Below are 8,048 nucleotides of genomic sequence, written 5' to 3' on the forward strand. Positions count from 1 at the left end.
TTTAAATTCCTCTGTATCTGCCAATTCCTTTCTATATAATGACTCAGTATATTCTTTCCATCTTCTTTTAATACTTCCTGGATCAATGCTGTATAGCTTCTAATAAGTGTATGTATGCATAAATGTGTGTAATTATACACATACACATATTTTGTGAGGTCATAATTAATGTCTGCATAACTTGCATCTGGTAGCTGTTATATGAATATATTAATATGAAGACAAAAAAATGTGACTCATCACCCACTCACAAATGAGGGAAGTGGAGGGCTGCAGCAGGAGTAGATTGTGTGATCTGCAGTTATTGTTCTGTGCCAGATAGTTAAGAACAATTCTGAGGAATCCTATGAACAACAGATTGAACCTTGTGCTTTCCTTTGCCATACTTGTACTTCCTGACGCACTAGAGTCCATTGCTACAGTCTCTGTGTCAATATACCTGGTTGAAAGTCTTTCTCTGTTCATCCATCTGTCCAAGTATGATGTCACTCTATAAGAACTAGCCTCTTCTAGCACCATGCCCAAAGTTAAATGAGACAAAGCTTTATCATCTTTGCCTCCAAGGACCACTCTGGCTCCACTTTCTCCAAGATATATTTGTTCTTTTGGCAGTCCATGGGATATTCAGTACTCTTCTCCAATATCACAGTTCAAAGTTACCAATTCTTCCATCATTCTTATTCATTGTATAGCTCTCAGATGCATAGCAAGTAATTGAAAAGACCATGGCGGGATTCACTTTAGTCTTCAAATAACATCATTGCTCTTTAATAATTTGGAGATGTTCCGACCTGCAGACTTTCCCAGTTAATATGTCCCTGATCTCCAGACTGCTGGCATGAGAGCGGCAGCACATTGATTGTGGATCCAAGTAAGATGAAGTTTTTGACAGTTTACATCTTTTCTTCATCCATCATGATGATGCCATTAATCCAGTGGTGAGAATCTTTGCTTTCTTGATGTTGAAATGCAATTCATATCGAAGGCTGCACTTTTTGATCTTCTGCAGCAAGCACTTCAAGTTTTCCTCACTCTCAACAAGCGAAGTGGTGTCATTTGCATACCGAAGTTTATTGATGAGTCCTCCTCCAATCCTAATGCCACTTTCTTCTTCATAGAGTCCATCTTCTTAAATAGTTTTTCCCAGCATATATACTGAATAGGTATGGGAAAAGGATACAACCATAACACACATCTTTCTTAATTTTCAACCATGTAGTATTCTTTTGCTCTATTCACACAACAGCCTCTTGGTATAGGTATAGGTTTCACACCGGCACAATTAAGTATTTTATGATTCCCATTATTTTCAATGTTAGTCATAGTTTGTTATGAATCCCACAGTTAAAGCTTTTGCATTGTGAATAAAGCACAATTACATATTCTTCTGTGATTCTTTACTTTCAACCAGGATCCTTCTTACATCAGCAATGCTATTTCTGGTGTCATGGCTGCTGCTTCTTCTTTTTGTTTTTTTAATTTTATTTTATTAATTTTAATGAATATTTACAGAGATTTTGGATTTTCATTCATACATTGTTACACTTTTTTCTTTAGCCCCTTCCCCCCAGTTCATTCCTCTCTTTGAAAAGCAAAAGAGAAACTTCTTCGTTGGTATACAATACCCCAGACCCCATCCCCTGCCCCCCACCCCCAATGCACTCCGCTATGCAACCTTAATTCTGTATTCCTGTGATAATCATAATATGCTATTATATATCACTTTTAAACTGTTCTCTCCCTCATATGTTTCAATTCAGTATACATAATCTATCCAGTTTTTCTCAGTCTTACACCATGGCTTCTTCTAACTCCCGCTTCAACTTCTCACAGTTCTGCGTACTGCTGTAGCTGTTTTTGAGTAATCTTCAACAGTATTTTGCTTGCATGTGATATTAATAATTTTTTTTAAATGTCCACATTCTGTTGGATCACCTTTCTTGGGAATGGGAACAAATATGAATCTCTTGCGGTCAGAAGGCCAGGCAGCTGTCCTCCAACTTTCCTGTCATAGACTGGTGAGCACACCAGAGTTGTAGCTGTCATTTGAAACATGCTAATTGATATCCTATCATTTCTTGAGGGTTTGTTGTTGTTTTTTTTTGTTGTTGTGGTTTGAGGTTTTTTGCCAGTGTTTTCAGTGCACCTTGAACTTTTCCCTTCATTTCTACTGGCTCTTGATTATATGGTACTTCCTGAAATATTTCAATGTCAGCCAATTCTTTTTGAGACAGTGATTCTGTGATTCCCTCCATCTTCTTTTGATGCTTTCTGGGTCTTTCAAGATTTTCCTCTTAACATTTCTAAGTATCACAATCCAATCCCCAGGTTCATATTTTGTTATAATTGTTTGCTATATTTTACTGTGCTACCCTTTGATCTTCTGTTCAACTTTTTTACTTCAACATTTCCTTCTTTTGTTTTGGCTTCTTGATACTCTAGTGCAATATTCAGGGTCTCTTCTGATGCCCATTTTGTGGAACAGCACATCAACAGAGAACTGCCAGAAGTGCAGGCTGGGTTTAGAAGCAGTTGTGGTACTAGGGATAGTGTAAAAAACATTAGATGGATCTTGGCTGAAAGCAGGAAATACCAGAGGAATGTCTATCTGTGCTTCATTGATTATGCAAAGGTGTTTGACAGTGTGGACCATAACAAACTGTGGCTAACTCTGAGAAGAATGGGAATCGCAGAACACTTGACTGTGCTAATGCAAAACCAGTTGGACCAGGAGGCAGTCATCAGAACAGAGCAAGGAAACACTGAATGTTTCAAAATTGGGAAGGGTATATGCCAGGGATATGTCCTATCTCCATAGCTTTTTAATCTATATGCAGAATGGATTATCCAGGAGTCTGGGCTCTATGAGGAGAAATGTGGCATCAGGATTGGAGGAAGGCTCATCAACAATATGCATTATGCAGATAACACAACCCTGCTTGCTGAATCTGAGGAGGACCTGAAGTGCTTGATGCAGAAGGTCAAGGGCTGCAGTTTTTGTGTTTGGCAACTCACAACAATGACAGCAACAAGAGAGACTTGAAACTATAGTGTTAGCTTCTATGTTAAGACAGCATACCAATTCATTCTTGTTAATATATGTAATTTCCTCATCTCTTGTACATACTAGATGGTTACCTATTTCCCTCTATTTTCACTTTCATGAGATCAATTGATTTTGTTATCAAGTATAAGCAGAATTTTGGTGGAGCAAGGGAACACAAAAGTATAGACAATGGTGTAGCTTTCATGTCTGAACAGATTTTGAATCCATGTGTAATAAAGTATTAAAGAAGAAAGCCATTGTGTTGTGATGGTCTTGACCTAGGCAAAAAGAGAAAGATGGGATTTCGGGGTTGCAAAGGAATTCGAATTCCCTGATTTCCCAGTATCAGGAGTTTTGACAGAGCTTTGGGGGCTTCTAAGGTAGATTCCCCTGCCCCCTTTCTAGAACAAAGGCTTTCTTCTCATCATGGCCAATGACTCCTCATGTCATGGGATTTCCTGGAAAGAGTAAAAAGTGGGGCCCTCAGTGTCCAGCTATAAGTGACACCTGGAGTGGTAGAATGAGGTAAGAGATTGGTATATATAAACAGTACATTTTATGTGGCAGGCAAGTTTCTCTAGTTCATAGAATTTTGGCTCTGCACCTAATGAACATTCAGGTGATGCACATATTCCAAAGAAGCCACATTGCAACATTTCATCACTGTGTCCCCTAAATATGAGAGTCCACGTTTGGAAAAGTATGCACAGCCCCTCATGATGTATTATATCTTCTCTGGGGAAACTAGAGTTTTCCGAGGTCTCAATAAAAAATAATTCCAAATAATTGATCTTCAAACTATCATCATCTCTTCACACAGCATAATTGTTCTGCACTTAAACCGAATCTCATATGCTTTAATGATTAGATCTTTTCACCCCCTTTAATTTATAAGCAGAATTGATTCTTCAGATCAATATTCCCTTGGGCGCAAGAATCTAGGCTGCGGGTGGAGCCCAAGTGGGCCTGTCTGAATGTTAATTGTTGCTTCTGATGTCTCCTGGAGCGAGATGTTGCTCTCATTTTCAGAGCCCAACTCTGGCTACACGTCAAAATCTATAGCAAAAGACTAGAGTCATTTTTCTCCAGACCTCAAATAAAAGGAGATTAATCACATTTGTCTCCCTTACTACCTTTTTCAGGGAGTGTTTTCATTTTAAAAGCTACTTGTTGACTTAACTTTTGAAGGCGATAGAGCGTGGTGGACATGATGGAAAGCTAGAGCAAGTCTGCAAAAATTCTCCTTGTTTGAGACGTTCCTTATTGTGTTGTTAGATGCTGGTGAATCAAGTCTGACTTGTAACAACCCTATGAACAGCAGAATGAACTGCTGTCCAATCAGGAGCCATCCTCACACTCTCTGCTGTGTTTAAGCCCGCCCATTCATTGAATCTCCCTATTCAATTTTAATTCTCCTATTCAAGTCTTCATCAGTGAAGTTCATTGAGAAACTGAGCCCGCATGTTAGGTCAAGGGTTCTCAAACAACCAACACCAGCATCAGCTGGGTAGTTGTTACACATGCAAAATCCCACCTTTGATCTACAGAATCTCAAATTCAAGGAGACATTCCCAGAAACGTATGTTTTAAGAAACATTTTCAGTGATTCTGGTGTACACCTGAGTTTGAGGAAGACTGCTCTCAACAGTTCAATTGTAGACAGATATTATTTTCTAGAGATTTCTAAGGAAACAAAAAAAGCTTTCCATGCTCCTTACTTCCTCTTTCCTGAACTTCGGCGCAGTCACCAGTTCTCATTATTGGCATCCCTGTGCGGTGTATGTCAGAGCAGAACTGTGTTCTGTAGCGTTTTCAGGGTTGTATTTTTAAGACGTAGACCACCAGGCCTTTTGATGCACCTCTGTGAAGATTAGAACCAGCTGTTTGGTTAGCAGAAAAATATTCCATCCAGGGACACTTTTCTAAACTGGAAACAAATGTCTGAGATTCAGGCCTCAGCCCATTTCTTCTCAGAATTTCCCTAAGAAGAGGACTTTTACCACTGTACTTCAAACATTTTTGCCACTCCAGTTCATACGTCAGCACCCACCTTGTACAAATCTGTGTTACATACATTCAACAATACAATGTCCATCTTCATGTATATGTGTATATGTGATTTTAATCCTTTATTTTATTTTTAAGTTCTCACTCCTTACAAGTAGGATTGATATACAAACTAAATAGTATAGATATAATATAATGCCACTGAGTTGGAGCCTTCCAGCAATTTTCAGAGCCAGTAAATTGCATGGGAGGAGATTATTCATCCTTCTACCTTGGAGCAGCTGGTAGATTTGAACCGTGTGCCTTTGTGATCGCAGTGCAGTTCTTTGGCATTAGGCTACCAGAGCTCCCTAGATGATGTTAATAACTTTTTAAAAGTGATTATATTTTTCAAACACTAAGATAGTCACGTTATAAACCTTATGTAATTAAATAAAGAATTTATTTTATAGGTATAAGGATTACAGTGTAGAGAAGTTAAATAACTGTCGTCTAAGAACTGTATTATGATACTAGTATTGTCTGTATTCAGTATTACCACTTACCATCAATGAGTAATATTTATCGATTGCATGAAAGGAAACTGACCACTTTAGATGACTTGAAAGTTGACCACACTTTTTTTTCAATTACTTTTTTTTATGAGACTTTTTTTTTAGATTTTTTTAAATTTTTTATTGTTATTTTACTATTTGTGTGTACCGTCAAATCAGATCTGACAGGTACAGGAGGAGATTGTCCCTCCTTCCCCTGCAGAGCATCTGGTGGATTCGAACCGTGCACCTCTGGGATTGTAATGCAGCTTCTTGCCACTAGGCCACCAGAGCTCCCCAACCTTCAACTACTTTTCTAAGAGATGATGGATTGGCAGCAAGAGAAACATAGTCTCTTGCTTGATCTTTTTTTTAAAAATAAACGAGGTACACAGCCAAGGTTGAGATTTTTATCTCTTGCCAGAGAAGAATTTACTTAGTTCTTTTGGGAGTTAAATTTGTGACAGGACTCCATTAATAATATTAAGTAAATGAACTCATTTATGTCAGTCTGGCCTATTTCTTATCAAGATGGGAGAGAGGACTTTTAAATATGTTATGGTTTCGCAGCTTCTCTTCCTTATGCCAAAATAGTAAGTAATTGTTGGTATATATAAAAATATTGATTATAAAAAAGAAAATGTATGGAAAGTTACTTGCATGGGTCAAAGGGCAAATTTCTCATAGACTCTCTGATGTACTCCATGCTACACAAGAATTTTTAAGGGGGCAAAAATTATCTTTTAACTAGAAAACTCTAAGTCTTTATCTGGGAGAGCAAAGTCATTCTTCTCCAGCAGCCTCTACTGTTTCCCTCTATGATTTTGCAATTCTGAAAGAAGTCTTCCAAATCATGGCCAGCAGGGGCCTTGCAGGTTGATAGTGAACCAGGCTGAATATTATAGGAAATCTTGGAGATGGACAATCTTCATCTTTGAAGATGAAGAATATTCCAGATTCATCCAGCAATGTTGAGCTCTACAACTAGGAAAAAATAATGAAAATCTTACTTGGTCTTAATTTTCATCTGTCACATGAGAAGATGAGAGTACATATTTCTATAGGACTAGGCTATTTTTTTTAACATAAGTATTTTTAGAATAATTTAAGACTTTTTTTAAACAGCATTTTTAAATTGTATTTTAGTCTTTTTTCCCCTTGTCATACATTTTCTCTCCCCACTCCAACCCTCCCCGCAATGCATCTCTTGTTCCAGGTTGTGGCTTCCAGGAAAGCACTGTTCTCTGTCTCCCTATTGGTAGGGTTATACCTTTTAGGTCTCTTGTTTTGTCTGGGAGCTCTGGTGGCCATGTGGGTAAGGAGCTGTGCCATCATCTTGAAGGCACAGGGTTCAACTCCACCAATGCTCTGAGAGAAAGATAGACAGTCTCTTCCCATGCAATTTACTGCCTCTGAAAATCCACTGGAGGTCAGCTATGAGTTAGTTTTTACTCAAAAGCATTTAACAAAAACAACAATTGTTGGGTTAAAAGTTGAGTCACGGGGGTTTGAAAGATGATTAATTCTCAAAAGTTCTACCAGTCTCAGAGTTTCCGCTGGTCTCTATCAAGCTAGTTGTATTTTTATTTTTCTTTGGAATTTATTCTACATCTAAAACCCACTTTATACAGATGGATCGATTCTGTGAGTAGAGTGGTGGGAATGAAAGTGTTTGAGACAGTGAGGTTAGCACAGGATAGAATGGCATTTAGGGCTCTTATACATAGGGTTGCTATATGGTCAAATGACTCGATGTCATAAAACAACTATAATAAAACCCACTTTATATAGGACTTTTCATTATAATTCCTTTAGAGGAGTCATCGGTAGTCACTTCACCACCTAGTGCTTCTGTCCTCAGAGACATGGAGACTAAAGTTCTGGTGGTCTCATAGTCCTTTGGACTAATTATTTCCATAAATCTTTTGTTTTTCTTCCATCTTCTTTGTTCTTTGTTCCAGAGAAGAGACTCTCTGGAGAGACCAAAAGTTGCACCTCAGATATCCACTTAAGACCTTTTAAGACCCGAGTTGTTGCTCCTATAATATGCCTCTTGATGCAAAGTTTTTAATTTTTCAAAACTTTTTCAGTGTTTCAAATATCTATTTTCTTAGGCTTTTGTCTTTATTAGGGAAGTTTCTGTGTACCTCATAGTGTGTGTTTTCTTTCACTATGCTTCTTATTATATACTTAGTTTTGAAATATATCTATATACCAATTTTAATTTAAAATAGTGGCTCCTTTAGTTTTCTTCCAGATGGTTGGCCAACTGTGCCAACATTCTTTGTGAAATAGTTGATTGAACTACTGGTGTTGTCATGTATTAACCTCTTTTAACATCCTGGGACCTCATTCTGTTATCTCTACTCCATTCCTTTATTTACTTTTTAATCATTTATCTGCAAGGTTGAATATTAGAAAGTATTCCCTGCTTTCAGCCAAGATCCATCTAACATCAGCTA

The sequence above is a fragment of the Elephantulus edwardii genome, unplaced genomic scaffold (genome assembly GCF_000299155.1).
Source record: "Elephantulus edwardii isolate Elephantulus edwardi_28Jun2011 unplaced genomic scaffold, EleEdw1.0 scaffold00103, whole genome shotgun sequence".
NCBI classification, from domain to species: domain Eukaryota; kingdom Metazoa; phylum Chordata; class Mammalia; order Macroscelidea; family Macroscelididae; genus Elephantulus; species Elephantulus edwardii.